Source organism: Theropithecus gelada, chromosome 8 (genome assembly GCF_003255815.1).
Source record: "Theropithecus gelada isolate Dixy chromosome 8, Tgel_1.0, whole genome shotgun sequence".
In the NCBI taxonomy this organism is placed as follows: Eukaryota; Metazoa; Chordata; class Mammalia; order Primates; family Cercopithecidae; genus Theropithecus; species Theropithecus gelada.
Window position 1 is genome coordinate 129,592,747 of NC_037676.1, and position 16,355 is coordinate 129,609,101.

Consider the following 16,355-nt stretch of genomic DNA (forward strand, 5'->3'; position numbering starts at 1 on the left):
TTCATCTCACAGAGTGAGATGAGTCCCTCAAGTACAGAGATTGTTCATCTTTTCATCTCTGCAGTTCCCATGCCCAGTACAGGTCCTGGTATGTAGAGGGCACCCAACATGTATGTTGAAAGGATGGATGATGGATGGATGGATGGATCAGTAGATGTGTCAATGGGTGGACGAATAAATGACTAATGAACTGATTTTGTCTGCCCTTTTGGCCCTTTCCTTGAATCTGTAACACTCACCCATCACTTGAAGCCAGTGGTGGGTGCTAGTTCAACTATGGCATTTGCCTAGGGTCTTTGCACTTGCTATGGAAGAGGTATGCTCTTGTTTGAATTATTTACCTTCTTCATTCTACTTGCCATTTGGATTCCAGATCAAATGTGTTTTCTTCAGAGTTTTCTTCCCTAATCACCTCTTAATGTTGCCTGCTTAGTCCTGTTTTATCAGTCATCCTGCTTTACTATCTTCAGAGCTCTTAGCACTCTTTGAATGATATTATTAATTTTTGCTAATTTACATATATGTTCCTTGTTTTCCCCATTGAATGCGAGCTTCATTAGGCCAGGGAATTAGTTTCTCTTATCCACTACTGAACCCTCAGTTTATAATATAGTGATGGTACTTAGTAGCACACAATAAATTATTGTTACATGAATGAACAAATTAGCCCCAATCACTCAAGTACTGATATGACCTAATATTCCTGCTTTAAAAATTATTTTCTGGAAATTGGACCTGGTAATTGGCCTTATAATCTTGGTTGCAATGTTTTCTCCAGGTCTACTTTCCCATTTTAGAAACCTTGAACCTTCTCGCCCATCTCCTCCAGTGCAAATCCATAACCCACTAACTCCCAAAACTCTAAAAATAAAATAATTTCTTCCTACTTCCTCTTTCCCATGAAACTTTCATCGATCAGGCTTATTCCTAGATTTCCTCTTATGAGAGGATCTAGAAATGGATGGATGGATGGATGGATGGATGAATGGATAAATCAATGATGAATTCATTTATAAATTGATAATGATGAATTTAAAAATACTTTCAAGGTTTATGACAGTTTTCACCAGTTGAGTACTTGTAAAACGTCTTTTGTTTTCTCTACAAAGCTTTCTCCAGTGAAAGAGAATTGCCATTATTCCAGGACCCTACTACTACTCTTACAAAAACCCATTTTGAGTTTGGAAAACGTTGACTAATTAAGACAAAATATTTAAAGCTGCAACTGAAAATCAAAACAAACATCAACTTTATTACTTAAAAAAATGAATCGGAGGATGTGATATAGATGTATTACGTCAATAAGCTCTGTTCCAATTATCTACCGTAGCTGCCTAACAGCCACCCAAAAATTAATTACTTAGTAACAGTTATTTATTTCACTCATGAATATCCAACTTGGGCAGAGCTTAGTAGGGACAGCTTGTGTCTGCTTCATGTGGCATCAGCTGGGATGGCTCCACCAGGCAGGAGGATCCACGTTCAAGGAGGCTTACGCACATGATCAGCAGGTTCCTTGGTAGGCTAGTTCTGACTGCTGCTGGGCCTGGCTGAGGGTATCAGCTGGAAGCCTTGCATCCTCTCCATGGGCTACTTGAGCTTCCTTGAAGCCTGGAGCAAGATGACAAGAGCAAACATTCCAAGAGAATAAGGAGGAAGTGCATATCATTTTCATGCCCTAGTCTTGGAAGTAACAGTATTATCACTTTTGCCATACGCTATAGATCCAAATAGTCACATACTCTCTGCCTAGATTCAAGGTTAGGGAACAGAGACTACATGTATTTATTTATTATTCCTTTTCTTTTTCTTTTTTGCCCTCAGCCAGTGGAAGATGAGAAAGAGACTCCATTACTTGATGGAAGAATGATAAGGTTCTAAAGAGTGTGAGATGGGTGGTATTGCTGGAACCATCTTCAGAAAATAAAATATGCCACAGGCTTCCTAATACTGAGTCCCAGAATTAGAGGGACATACCCTTCTTGTCATAGGCAGCTCTGGTAAACCCATATTGATGCCAGCCCCTGTAAAACTTAGGGCATGGAGCAAGTGATGGGACAGAAAGGTTACACTGAACTGAATTCTAAAACCCAATCCAAGCCAATTAAACACAAAGAATCATCGGCTAGAGTTTCTAAGAGAGAGAAGAATACTCTCTTACACATGATTTGATGGTGTGAAGATGTGAGGTTTATACTTATTTCAGATATTTTGTCAACATTAGAAGAAATAGCTAAGGAATAATGTCACCACACAGAGGAGTCAGAGAGAAGAGATAATCCTAGTGGCATTATTCAACTGAATCAAATGTTTAAAGTTGGATGAAACATTGGACTTTTAATTTACATGAGCCAATACATTCCCTGTTATTAATATTTGCAAGCCATTGTAAGTTGGTGTTTCATTCATTTACCACCTATCCTCCTATACTCTGCATGCCACTAGGGGAGTGTCTCTCATAATAAACAACACTATAGATGATAATGATATATACATCTTGGAAATTCTCTATCTGTTCCTTTATTGCCTCAGCAACATATGGTTTGGACCTGGGCAAATTCTCCCCAAGACTTCCAGTTGCCTCTGCTTTGGTGGGCTTCTCTACTTACTTACAGTGTCTCCTACCTCCAACCCATTCCCCATCCCCACCATTCAGCAACCCCCTCACCAATACCCACATCTTCTCTGATCTGATCACTCACATTCTTTTATCAGTTCTCCCATTTCCCACTTCTTCAAGTACAGAGTTCTCAATCTTGTCCCCTAAGCCTCTTCTTTTACCTTTCCAGATTTAACTCCCATGAACTTGATAATCCATCCCAACTTTATGACTCAGTTCTCTGACAAGAATGCACCTTTTTTTCCTCATTTCTCAATTTTGTTATTGCTGTTCCTTCTATGATATATGAAAGATGGCCACAGAGCCCTGGCTATTTCTTTCATCAAGAGGGGCAGTCTGTATATCTAGTACAAAGAAAGGACAAATATTTAAGGTGATGGACATCCTAAGTATACTGATTTGATCTTTACAAATTATATAAATGTATTAAATTACCACATGTAACCTCCCCAAAAAGAGTCTGAACCTTTTTTTTTAAACCTGGGTTGGTCTTGGGGACATGATTGATCAACAGAATGCAGCTGAAGTGACACTCTGGGATTTCCAAGACTAGGTTACCAGAAGCCTTAAAGCTTCTTCCTGGGCTTCTTAGAATACATGTTCTCTTTGTTCTGGGTTTCTTGGAATGAATGATTTTTCTTGGAACACTTTCGAATCCCAGCCACTGGAATTCATTCTGTCAAAAAGTCCATGTCAGCCATGTAGAGTAGATACAAGATGAAATAAATGCTTGACCAGCCTTCAGCTGTGCTACCCATTGTGAAAAAGGCACCAGATGTATGCGTGAAGCCACCTTGGAACCCTCAGATCAGTCCACCTGCAAGCTGAGTACCACTGAGTTACCTTGCTTGATGTTCCTTGGAACACAAGAATAAAGCAGCCAACCTCTACCTAAATTCTAGATGCACACAGTAGAGCATGTGTGGCCACTGTAGTTAAGGTGAAAAGGAAAAAGGAATGCATTATAGATCCATCTTAAAATGTTTACACACACAATAGAGATATCTTGAAATGGTTACTTTTTAAGTCACTGACTTTTAAAAATAATTTAAATATAGCAATAGATAACTAGAACACCCTTCGTCAAAGTAGGGCTAGGTTCACTAGAAAAATCATAAGAAAATCTTACCTCTCTCTTCTACCTGAATTTAAAAGGCAAGAATCTTTTGGATTGATTGATTTTGGACAAGAATCTATCATTGCAGTTTGATGGTGCTAGACAGGTTGAAGGAATATTTCAAGCATATGATCCTTTTGTGTATCTTGTTATAGTTGAATGTGTAGAGTTGGCAAGGTGTGGGCAAAAGAACATTATGCCAACGGTGGTAATATGAGGAAATGATGATATAATGTTAGAAGTCCAGGAGCAAGTATGTGAATGTTCCCTGAATAGAGAAACTGTCTGCCTTCAAATGACCCTGCATCTAAAAACCCATTTCTTAAAATGTAAAAGAAAATTAGCATTGCTGATTCTTCATGATAAACATTTTAAAATTATATTTTGCAATGAAGATTATTTCTATCTCTCCCCCACCCCATATTTTTTTTCTCTCACATTACTCCCTGATCCCTGCAAAAAAAAAAAAAAAAAAAAGGGTTTTTAAGTGGTCTAAGTTTTTCTGTTTAGCCAAATTCTGTCTGGTGTTTGTAATCTGCAACTGATCATAAAGTTTTACATACTAAAATAAAGAACAACTTTGCCATATTTGAAAGAAGACCAAGGTTATGTTATCCATTCATTTTAACATTAGACACAATCAGCCCAATGAAGGAAGAGGAGGAAAAGGAGAAGAAAAGAAAAAGAAAGAGAGAGGAAGAGGAAGATGATCAAAGTGGAAATGTGGCCGGGCGCGGTGGCTCATGTCTATCATCTCAGCACTTTGGGAGGCCAAGGTGGGCAGATCACTTGTTTATAGACCTCCTATGGCATATACCTCTCCACATTTTTATAATTGCCATTTATACACGTTTTTAAGTTCCTAGAGTATTGTCCTTCAAGGCAAAAATCCTGGTATAATCTTCTTGATAGTCTTAGGGCCTAATGTTACCAAAATGCCAGGGGTTTGGTCTTGGTCCTGTAGCTTGCTGCTTGAAGAGCTAGACCCCGAGACAACAAGAGTTGCCAGGTGAGAAGGCTTTATCTGTGCTGCAGCAAAGGAGACAGGAGATGAGTCTCAAACCTGCCTGACTACAACTGGGGGTTTATATAGCAGAGAAGGACTGTAGCTACAAGCAGGAAGGAATTAGGGAGCGATAAGGAAGCAATCATGATGAATGAGGGGTCTGAGCTCTCGTTATCTGGATGTGGTGATCTAGTGAGTTTCAGTCCCTTGCCTGAGGGTCAGTTTCCTGAGAAGAGAATTCAGATGGGGCAAATATAAGTTTCAAATTTTAAGAGCAGGAGAGTCAATTTCTATATTTATTCAAAAAACCCATAAACATTATTTCTATGGCGCAACTGGGCTGATTTCACTAGCCCAGTGCTTGGATATCTTCAGTGCATTATTGAGTAAATAACTGCTCAGTAAATAACTGCTGAATTAAAGGAAGGTGGCGATGATGGCAGTGGTTGTGGAAGAGGCGCTGGTTAGTAGCCACGATGATTGTCTTTGGTGGGAATGTTACTGACGGTGGTGATGATGATACTGATGATAGAGGTGGTCCTACTGATGTTGGTGAGGTAGGTATTGTTGAGTCCTAACTAAGAGAAAGGAGCACTAAATTATCTAGGAGTAATATCATTTTGATAATGAAGGAAAATTTGGTGGTAAGCCTGATTGCCAGTCTATGCAACAGTTAGCAGGAGAAAATAGCAGACTTTCTCTGATAGCTTTGGGATCTGATGAATAGACAGCAGAGGCTACTGGGAGCAATTTTATCAGTCTCTAGAGAGTCCTAGCTGACTCCCTAAATGCCTCTTTGCTCCAGGACTTGGTTTTTTGAAGGAATTGAGCAAGGAATATGAAAGAAGAGGGATAAATAGTCACACCCAGAGTAACTTCCCATCCCTCATTGTCTCATGCAAAGAAAAGACTTTCTTTAGAAGGGATCCTTCCAAAGAAAACATCCTGAGCATCTAAGTATCCTGCTTGTGGATCCCCAGTAGCCAGCACGCTGACTCACTGGTATTTGTGCAGCTCCCATGTGCCAGTGAATTATAATGAGAATATTCTGGGCAATCAAATTACTGGATCTGAAGGGGATGGTGAAGTAGGGGTTGCCCACATAGGTCACTTTCTAGAAAGCAGGTTCCAAAAATGTCTTTCTGTGCACTGAGAATTGAATCTCACCATTCCAACAGAGAGAATATTTCCTGCCCATAACATACATAGACCGAAGGAATTAAAATGCAATGAGTTATTTGAAAGCTTATTGTACTTAAATCCACAAAAATTAGGTACTTTTCAACTTATTTATCCTGTGCTGTATTTAAACCACTTCCCTCCTGCCTTTGTTCTGTAAATAACCATTCCAAAATCTAAACTGCCTATCAAACAACAAAGCAATGATTCAGTTAATAATTATAAACCTTAACAATTCATGGGCCGGGCGCGGTGGCTCAAGCCTGTAATCCCAGCACTTTGGGAGGCCGAGACGGGCGGATCACGAGGTCAGGAGATCGAGACCAGCCTGGCTAACACGGTGAAACCCCGTCTCTACCAAAAAAAATACAAAAAACTAGCCGGGCAAGGTGGCGGGCGCCTGTAGTCCCAGCTACTCGGGAGGCTGAGGCAGGAGAATGGCGTAGACCCAGGAGGCGGAGCTTGCAGTGAGCTGAGATCTGGCCACTGCACTCCCGCCTGGGCGACAGCGTGAGACTCCGACTCAAAAAAAAAAAAAAAAAAAAAAACAATTCAGCATGCACCCACTTATAGAACTAGATATCACTTGCCTGGAATATTTGACAGTCATACAAGAAAGCAATGGGCTACTTAAACAACGCAGTCATGTTGGGAGCTGTTGGGGAAGGGGTAAGGGCGGGGAGGATTGTTTTTGAATGAAACTTCGTCTTCGTGGTTCCAATGGATTCTTTCCCACACAAGCTCAAGCCTACATCTCACAGAGCTATTAGGTCTGTTCACTTCCTTGTGCTCTGCTCCAAGAATTAGTGAGTCATGTTTTAAGCACAAATTCTTAACATAGGTGCTACCAGGGAACAAAGGAAAACAAAATGCCTCATTCTTTTATTCATCTTTTGAAAGGAAACTCATGGCGGAAACATTTGTATAACATTCCATTTATGTAACCTGAGAAATATCAGCTGAAGGAAAGAACAGTACAGCTGAGGAAGGGGACTGTGGTGCTTTCTTTCCACAAACCCATGCCCCTCCTAGACTATTAGTTCCTAATGTGTTTCACAGCTCGTGGGCCAGCAAGGAAATGTGAGGGCACATAGCGGGAGGCAGAGAGGTGGAGGGGAGCACATCAGGAGAGCCCAAATGCTCCAGCAGGTATTAGGAAATGCTTCAGTAGAGTGTTTGCAAGCATGGGCTGCAGAGTCAGGCAGACCACTGGCTGTGTGACCCTGGGCAGGTGGCTGAACGTCTCTGTGCCATAGCATCATTGTTGGGCAGAACGAGGATAACAAAGAAACATACCTCAGGGACAACAGAAAACCATGTCTGATACATAAACCAAATTCAATAAAGCTCCTTGGGTCCAATTCTGGTTTCTTCCCTTGGATCGGTCATTTTGCTCCTCTTAGTTCCAGTCTCCTCATCTTTCTCTGAATCTTTTATACTTGGGATTGGTGGAAAAGTTACAGAAATGTTCTGAAAATGGAAAAATGTCATTACAACCTAGCCATAGCTCACACATATCAGTGTGAACCAGGAATCAACCACTTGTGACCACAAAAGGGAAAGGAGAAAGAATACAAGTCTTTCCAGCTCTTTATTGCCCATACATCTTGGATATGTTGAAAAACCTTTACTGACTATCTTCAAGTTAGTTTATTAATGCTCTACTATTTTTTATTTCTGTCATAGTATGCATACGATGTATTAGACAGGGCTCTGGGTACAGATGGGCAGGGTTTAAATGACAGATTTAAGGCAGTGGCTCACACCTGTAATCCCAGCACTTTCGGAGGCCAAGGCAGACTGATCACTTGAGGTCAGGAGTTCGAGACCAGCCTGGCCAACATGGCAAAACACTGTCTCTACTAATAATACAAAAATTAGTTGGGCTCATTGGCACACACCTGTAATCCCAGCTACTTGGGAGGCTGAGGCCCAAGAATTGCTTAAACCTGGGAGGCGGAGGTTGCAGTGAGCTGAGATCACACCACTGCACTCCAGCCTGGGTGACAGAGTAAAACTGTCAATCAATCAATCAATCAATCAATCAATAATGGATGTTCTCCTATGTGCCCTGGAGCAAGTGCATTGAACCCTGGTTTTTTCCTGCCGCAGGCTTACCAAAGTTAATTTTGTTCATTGGTCTATTCAAAGAACCAGCTTTTGCTTCTTTTTATCCTTTTTACTATGTTGTTTTCTATATCACAAATTTCATCTTTTGCATTGGCAATGCCCATGTATTCCCTCATGATTTACTTTGAATTTTCCCTAGATTCTTAACAAAAGTTATTTATTTTCGGTGATAAAATAATAAAGGCATTTTAGGCTATACATTTTTCTGTAATAATAGATTTATTTCTAATAGGTTTTGACAACAAGTAATCGTCTTTTCACTGATTCCTAGAGAGGATTTCATTTCTATTTTTATTTCTTCTTGGCTCTCAGGCTTATATTAAAGAACATTCCATATTCATACTTTCCCAGTAGTTAAACTTTTAAAAATTCTATTTACTTTGCTTTTCTATTTGTTGGGCATATGAACTATAGCCCTAGATTTCTAAATTTACTGAATTATAATCAGAAAAGGGCAACTTAAAAAATCTATATTTGGGGGAAAATCATTATTATTTTTAGAGACATGGTCTTGCTCTGTCACCTGGGCTGGAATGCAGTGGTGCAATCATAGCTCACTGTAGCCTCAAACTCCTGGGCTCATGCGATCCTCCCACCTCAACCTCCCAAGTAACTAGGACTTCAGATGCATGCCACTACATCTGGCTAACTTTTAAAGTTTTTGGGGAGATGCGGGTCTCACTGTGTTGCAAGCATGGGCTGCAGAGTCAGGCAGATCACTGGCTGTGTGACCCTGGGCAGGTGGCTGAACGTCTCTGTTCCTAACCCTAACCCTAACCCTGACCCAGGCTGGTTTCAAACTCCTGGTCTCAAGGAATTCTCCCACTTTGGCCTCCTAAAAGTGCTGAGATGACAGGTGTACTCCAAGAGTGCTGAGATTACAGGTGTGAGCCACTACTCCTGGCCCCAGGGTAGTTTTTAAAGTTATTTTTTTATTGCAATCAAATACTGCGTTTTAAAATTTGTTACTTAGATGTAAGAGAGAATTAATATCCTCTCTGTATAGTTCCTTATATATATAAAAGCAAGCTTATTTAAATTACTCAAATAAGTATATCTTTCAGAAATAACTGTCAAGTTTTTCAATCATATTCTGAGACAGGTGAAACTGTTTTATCTTGCATTTCTGAATTGTTCATTTTACTGTTACATAATAAGACACTGATTAGATGCTTTGGGTTTTGAAGTTTTTCCTTACCTGATTGACCAACTCTCTAAGTCTCAGTTTGTCCATCCATAAAATAGAAGTAATAATGCTTGCATTGTAGAGTTGTAAAAATATACAATGAGAAAAATATTGTGAGGTACCCAGCATAGTAGCCACCATACAGTAGACAATAACCTATTTTACTTATCTACCTTTCATTCCTTAAGCTAACTATCTGTTAGTCCCAAGAATAAAATCTTGGGACTGGGAAAAGTCTTCTTAATTTCTATTTAGGGGCCCTGGATCATTGAAATTCTTCTTTCCTGTTAACTACCAGGCTATGGTTTTGAAAGAATCTCTGTTAGAAATATCATAGCATCATTCTCGACAGAAGAATGGAAAACTAGTGTTCTAACCTGGATCAAAGGGTGTCTTGTGAAATAATGCAGTCATTGTTCTCTACAGTTTTGCTCCAATAGGTCGAGGATATACTAGTGTATCAGGGGTAGCTATGGATCCTGGGATTTCCCCTTTACCACAAAGGAGATGATGTAGGTGTGAAATTCCAGGCACCTTGCCCATCTTTTGTAATCCATTCTTCTTTTTTTCTCTCTACCGGTTGCTTCAGATTCTAACTCCACAGCCCACCTGGCTTAGAGTGCTGATGCCTTCTCAAGGCTTCCTCACTAAACTTCCTAGAAGCTATGTTCCAAGGAAGGTAGAATCATTGTTCTGGAAAACTAACTAAAACTACATTCAATGCTTATCAATAGATGACTCACTCAACATATTAACTTTCACATTTTAAATTATATGCTCTTACTCATTAAATATACACAAAGCTTTTTCTCTCTCTCTCCTCTTTCTCCCAGAAGTGTTTGCAAAATTCTTTCTTTTTCCTATAAGTTTAAATATTTCTACAAAGTTATGTCTTTTATGAAAGAGAAATGTTAGTAGCAAAAGGTACAACATTTGCTAAACAGGTCAGGTGGCATCTACAAACACATCACCCTGAGTTTTCACAGAAAGCCTGAGAGAAGATGTCATGTTCACTTTTCTGAAGACAAAACAGAGGCTCAGAGAATCAGCTTGCTGAAGGTTTCACAGCTGGCAGATCTAGGAATCTAAACCATTTCTGTTATCATGGCCCATGTTTCATTTGGTTATGCTCTCCTCCCACAAACCTCCCTTAGGTTTTGGAAACTGAAAAATGTATGTGGAGTGATTGCCTGAGGTTCCTCTAGTTAGAATTGATCGACTGAGCCACATCTACAGCAATATTAGACGGGGAGGAACCCCATGAATCCTCAAATCTCTTTTAAGAAAACCACTGAGGGTCTTGAGTGCTTATATGGTCCATGTGGACATTTGGTGCTTTTTTTATTTGGCTTAAGTGAAGCAGCGTCATTGTCTGGGGTAAATACCCAGGGTTCATCATCTCGTGCCAAGAAGATTAAGGACACAGACCACATGAGGAGTGAGTTTAGGAGCAGAGGGTTAACAGGCAAAAGAAACAGAAAGGAGACCAGCTCTCTCCCTTGTAAGAGAGAGGGGCTCCCAAAAGGGGAAAAAACCACCCCTTGGTGGACTGCACCAGAATTTATAGGCAGGCTGAAGGAGGTAGTGTCTGATTTGCGTAAGGCTCACAGATTGGTTCAACCAGGTGTGATGTTTACATAGTGCAGAGGGAAAGGCTGGTCACCCCACCTGAATCTTATTAAGTAAATTGGGTCTTTGCCTGGCTGGGGCCATATTGTCTTCTCCTTACTGTACACATGGTTTGGCAAAGAGAAGGGAAGATGGAGCCACTCTTTTGAACGTGCCTAGTCCCACGTAGCCTTTTCCTATTGGCACAACTGTGGGCATTCACCCGTGCAAGCTTCCAGCTTGCTTATCGATGTCTGCAGCTTGATTATACAGGCTGCTCTTTGTTAGAAAAGAAAATGATCTGGGGGCTGCTTTTCATTAAAAGGAAAACTTTACCAAGGACTCCTGTACCCTCACTATCTGCCTAAGTAATTTCTTCCTAACTCCTATACCATGAGGATTGACATTCTTCAGAGGTAAGGTGTTATGCTGCAAGTTTGTATTATCTGGCAAATTGATTGGAAGATGTTACAGTAAATTGTCTCCAAAGATGATGCCGTAAATTAATTATTTTCCTCTATGCACATGATACTCTGCCCACCTAAATTTATAGTCTGCTTCTTATTCTCTTAAGCCCGGAGTGGACTTTTGACTTGTTTTGGTGAGCAAAATATAGCAAAAATGATGCTATGCCAGTTCCAGGTTTATCCTCTAAGAAGTCCGGCAGCTTCTGCTTTCATTCTTAAAGCCAGCCACCATCTAAGACATCAGATTAACCTGAGACTACCATGCTGTGAAAAAACACAAACCGGCCACATGGAGGGGCCACATGGAAGAGGATGAGGCACTGTCCATGTGAATGAAGTCTCTCAGATCTTCCATCCCAGCCCAGACACCAGCTGGATGCAGCCAAAGCAGTGACTCAGTTGATACCACTAGACAGAGAAGAGCTGCGTGCTGAGCCAAGGCAACCTACAGAATCAGGAGAAGTATTTTTATTTTTTGTTTAATCCATTAAGTTTTAGGGTGTGTTACTACATAGCAATGGATAATGGGTGGATGTTTAGGTCAAGAAGAGACAAAAATTACAAATTAAAAAACTTGTTCTAATGGCCCATACATAATCCACCAATCGCCAGGAGTTTGCAACTCTGGCTGAACATCAGAATCACCTGGAAAGTTTTTTAAACTACAGATGCTCAAAACCTAATGGAAGCCTTTAAAATGCAAAACTTTAAGGCCTGCACATTTGCATGTTTTTAAATTCCCTCAATATATATAAAATGAGCAGTTATTGTACTAACCCACGAAATTAAAGACTCATTTACTTTAAGAAGTTCCTTTTTCAAAATGCAAATTCTTTCGGGGAGTGATAAATCAAGCAGATGGTCACAGGATTACATCTTTAATCAGATTGTTTTCTTAACTCCTGGCCAGGATTAGCAAATGTAGAGTACAGGAGAGTTAAAGACAAAGCGTGCACACACCTGACCAGGGAGCTATTGACTGAGGTCCCAAAGAGACGTCATTAGAACAGCCTACGGTGAGCTTGGGCCTAATGCATGCCTGGAAATTGGAAGACAGGTGCAAAAGGTACAGTGGAAGATTGACAAGGCTGATTACAACTATTCTGATGTCAAGTCACTGAAAATCACCCCAGGAGTGGCCCTTAGAGCTTGTTATTTAGGAACCTAAGAAATTATTATGGAGGTTACTAAAAGGGAGCACAGTAAAGATCCAGTCAGATAACAATACCTGTGCTCATACCTGACCTCTCAGAAGGCCAGGATATGAAGTTGTTCTGATTCCTCTTCCCTAATCAAAGAAATAGAATGTGTCTAAAGATAAGTCCAAGAAGAGTCAGAGTTCAGTGTTGAAAATGGAGTGTTGAAGAAAGAAGGCTTTTGTTGTGAGCCAGGGAGTTCCTGTGTCTTTGTCTTTTCCTTCATATTTCCCCTAAGCTGCCCAGACCACCTTCCTCACAAAGCCTCACAGGGTGGTTACCTGTCCCTGAGGAGTGGTGAGTCAGCTCCCTCTGAGAACTTTTCACTTTTACTATTTCTCTCTTACTGAGTCTGTACTAAGATACACCTGGGGGTTTTATGTTCCCTAAAGAAAGGAAGTGAAACGTACTGCGTTTCCTATACTACTCAACCTTCCTTTCTCGATATGAAAAGAACAATAAATCTATAGTTCCTGAAATCTCTGTACTTCCTGTGTTGCTTAGTCAATAAGAAGAGAATTAGCATGTACTGAGCACCCACCGTATGCTAATTGCATTACCTGCATTCTCATATCAATGATCATGCCCTATGAGTTATACTTGTTGAAATAGGTTTTGTGATCCCATTTGACAGAATAGGACACTGAGGCTAAGATTTTGAGGTTGCTTGCCTAAAATCATATAATTAAGAAATGATGGGAACAGGATTTGAGCCCAGATTTGGTTGACCTGTATCCTATAATTCTAGCCAACGAAGTATCTCTGCGAAGAATTTAAAAAACATCATTATTTCAGGGACTGGAGTGGGACATTTTCAGCAGGTCATTTTGTTATCATACGAACATAGCCTAACCACCTGCTACTTCAGATCAAAGTCAAAATCCAGCAGCATTTGTCTCACCTGGAAGTAAGTACTATTGACGCATGCTACTCAAGTGAGCGCTGCTGAAAGGCCACATTGACATCATCTGGGAGCCTGTGTGAAATGTGGCATCTCAAGACCCACTCCAGGCCTACTGAATTAGAATTTGCATTTTTACAAAGTCCGCATGTACCTTAGTAGGCAGATTAAAGTTTGAGAAGCACTGACCTAAATTAATGTGTTCTAATTATTTGAGCCTGATACCTCGCTGATTTTTTTTTTTTCTAGACACAGTGCTACTTACATACTTGAATTCCTAGGGACTTCACATCTCACAATGAGGTGGTGGGGGGCTTGAAACCCAAATAGGCAAAATCGGGGATTGCAGACTTCCCAGTAAATTAGTGGCAGACTCAGACCTAAGACAAGTCCTTACCAGATGCTCAACACCTGTCATTTAGACATCATGTATTAAGCTCTAGGTCTGTGCCAGGAACCTTGCTAGGTGCTGAGGATTCAGTGGTGAAAGAAATAATTTGTGCCCTCAAAGAACCCCTGATCCATTGAGGGAGACAGATACACACACAAGCAATGATGAAACAATATGGCAATGGGGAGACGGAGTGACACAGGTGACATGAAGCTTCCAATAGGAGACACTTGGAGTTGCCAGGCTTCGTAGAAGAGGTGCAGCCTTCACCAGACCAGGTGCCACCAACTTTGTGATTAATTGATGTTCCAGCTCCCCCTTTATCATTCATTCCCCTTTCTCCTTTTCACTTGTCTTCACTCCATTCTCTTTACCATCGCCCCTTGGCCTGGGTCCCTTCTACTTCTCAGATTCCCATCTTCAAGGCTTTTCCCGCCTGCTCACCCTAATCCACAAGTTCTGCTTTCTCTTAACACCTGTAACTTCTCTGTATTCTATCTGTTTCCAGATCCTCCTGCCCACCAACATCACCTTAGGAGCCTTAAAAACTAAAAAGCCCCATAACAGGTCCTACCCTCAACTCTAGAGATGATTCTAGGTCATCACTTTTTCCCCAGAGCTGCGTGTGCAGCAAGGGTTGAGATGAGAACCTTGTTGACCCCACTCGCCTGCCATCTACCCCTAGCAGCTTGCATTACGGAGAGAGGCAGAGTTTATAAAGGCCTTTGCACCCATCATCCCATTTGATTCCCACATCAGCCCCATAAAATAACAAGTAAGAGGTGCTTAGTCCATTTTACAGATGGGAAAACTAAGTCGTAAGTGAAGTCACAAGCCCAAGTTGCCCAGATCTGGGACCTACGTCTTCTGACTTGCCCTGTGCTGCTTGGAGAATATGTGTATGGTTAGAATGAAGGCAGAGCCCTGCCTTGCTCTTTCAATGCCCCCATTTCCCTAGCCTAACACATGTAAGCTGCTCAGCTCAGAGCTAACTGATGGTTGATGGTTGATGACAACTGCTTATTGAAGGAGGAATGTGTCATTTTCCCAGGTCTCGAAGGTCTCCCCCTGAGAAAGAGGAACTAGGAGTTGGGTGTAAATCAGAAACCATATGACCAGACACACTTGAGTACACTCTGTGAGAAAAGGGAAGGATGCGGACAGCCAGAGGTATTGGAACTTCCCTCAAAATCAATCAGGAGTCATGTTCTGATCAGAAGCGCAGATAAGAGGATCATGAGGACTGAAATGTTCTAGGGTTTCGTTCCTTCCCACCCAGCCGCCACCTGCTATTCTGTCTGAGCAGTGCTCTCGTGAACGGGACCCTTCTTACCTATCCTTGCCTAGAAAGTAACATGGAAACATTATGAAGCTCCCCTCTCTCCTGATTCTGAATGCAGCCCAGGAAGCAGGACTGATGAGACAAGCCCTTAGCAAACATAAACTTGGGCAGGAAGGGGTTGGGAGTGAGGACTAGGAAAAAAACCTTCTTTTGCTTTCTTTTTTTGTAATCTCTTCACTAGGTTTATCTCCATGTTCTGCTTCAGAAATAGACTGGATATGTCCTATGTATGTTTTATTCCTCTCATCTCAGGAATAATTTCCAGTTCTTAGAAAAGAGCAAGGCAAGGAACGGGCAGGGGTGGGCTGAACGCCTCCCTGCTGTGAGGAAGGAGGCACGGATAGGGCGCACAGGAGAGCTGACATTATACAATCCACATATCAGCATTTCTGGGGCAGCCAGGAGGTTATTCCTAAGGGGAGCATGTTCTAAACCAGCAGAAAATAAATGCTGCTTCAAAAATAAGCATTTCAGGCTGTGACTTTCTTGGGTCAGAGAAGCCTTGTTATTTTTCAGAGTAAATCTGCCCCAGCACACACGGCTGCTGCACTAAAAGGGCTTATTTCAGAAGGCACTGGGTCCTCATTTTCATAAATAAATAAACCCTCACAGGCCTTTGGAATCTGATTATATTTGGGACAAAACTCCTAAATATAGGGCCATTGTCTGAAACCATGTGACCCACCCCAGTCTTTTAACTTAATTGTATCTATTAAAGAATGGCATGCTTCCAGGGCCAGGATTAGGCTGTAAGCTGGTTTTCAACAAATATCATGGGTTCTTTTTTGTTGTTTGCAGGGGAAGTAGGGACAAATGACTTTCTCTTGATTAGAAAAGCTAATACTTTCATTTCGAAACACCAAGAAAAAATAAAACCCTCTTCATTGGTGTTTGTCATTTTTCTTGGATAGGACAAAATCCTATTCTTAGAGAAAAGCCTAACGCACACATCCACCCTCTGTGTCGCTAACTGGTGGAGACGTTGGTTTCTATCTTAGCGTCTTTTGTTAACTGACCCATTCCCAACTTTATTATTATTACTATTATTAATATTAATTATTATTATTATTTTGAGACAGAGTCTTGCTCTGTTGCCCAGGTTGGAGTACAGTGGTGCAGTCTTGGCTCACTGCAACTTCCACCTCCTGGGTTCAAGCAATTCTCCTGCCTCAGCCTCCTGAGTAGCTGGGATTGCAGGCACCTGCCACCACT

At 41.1% G+C, this 16,355-nt stretch overlaps 1 long non-coding RNA gene across 1 annotated transcript in view; it reads right to left on the reverse strand.

The window, feature by feature from the left end:
- Positions 1 to 1,223: 1,223 nt before the first annotated feature.
- LOC112630378 overlaps positions 1,224 to 16,355 on the reverse strand; it is a 122,839-nt gene continuing 107,707 nt past the window's right edge. Inside the window, exon 3 of the long non-coding RNA XR_003120862.1 lies at positions 1,224 to 1,611. This is a non-coding gene — a long non-coding RNA (uncharacterized LOC112630378). The remainder of the gene's footprint in view (positions 1,612 to 16,355) is intronic.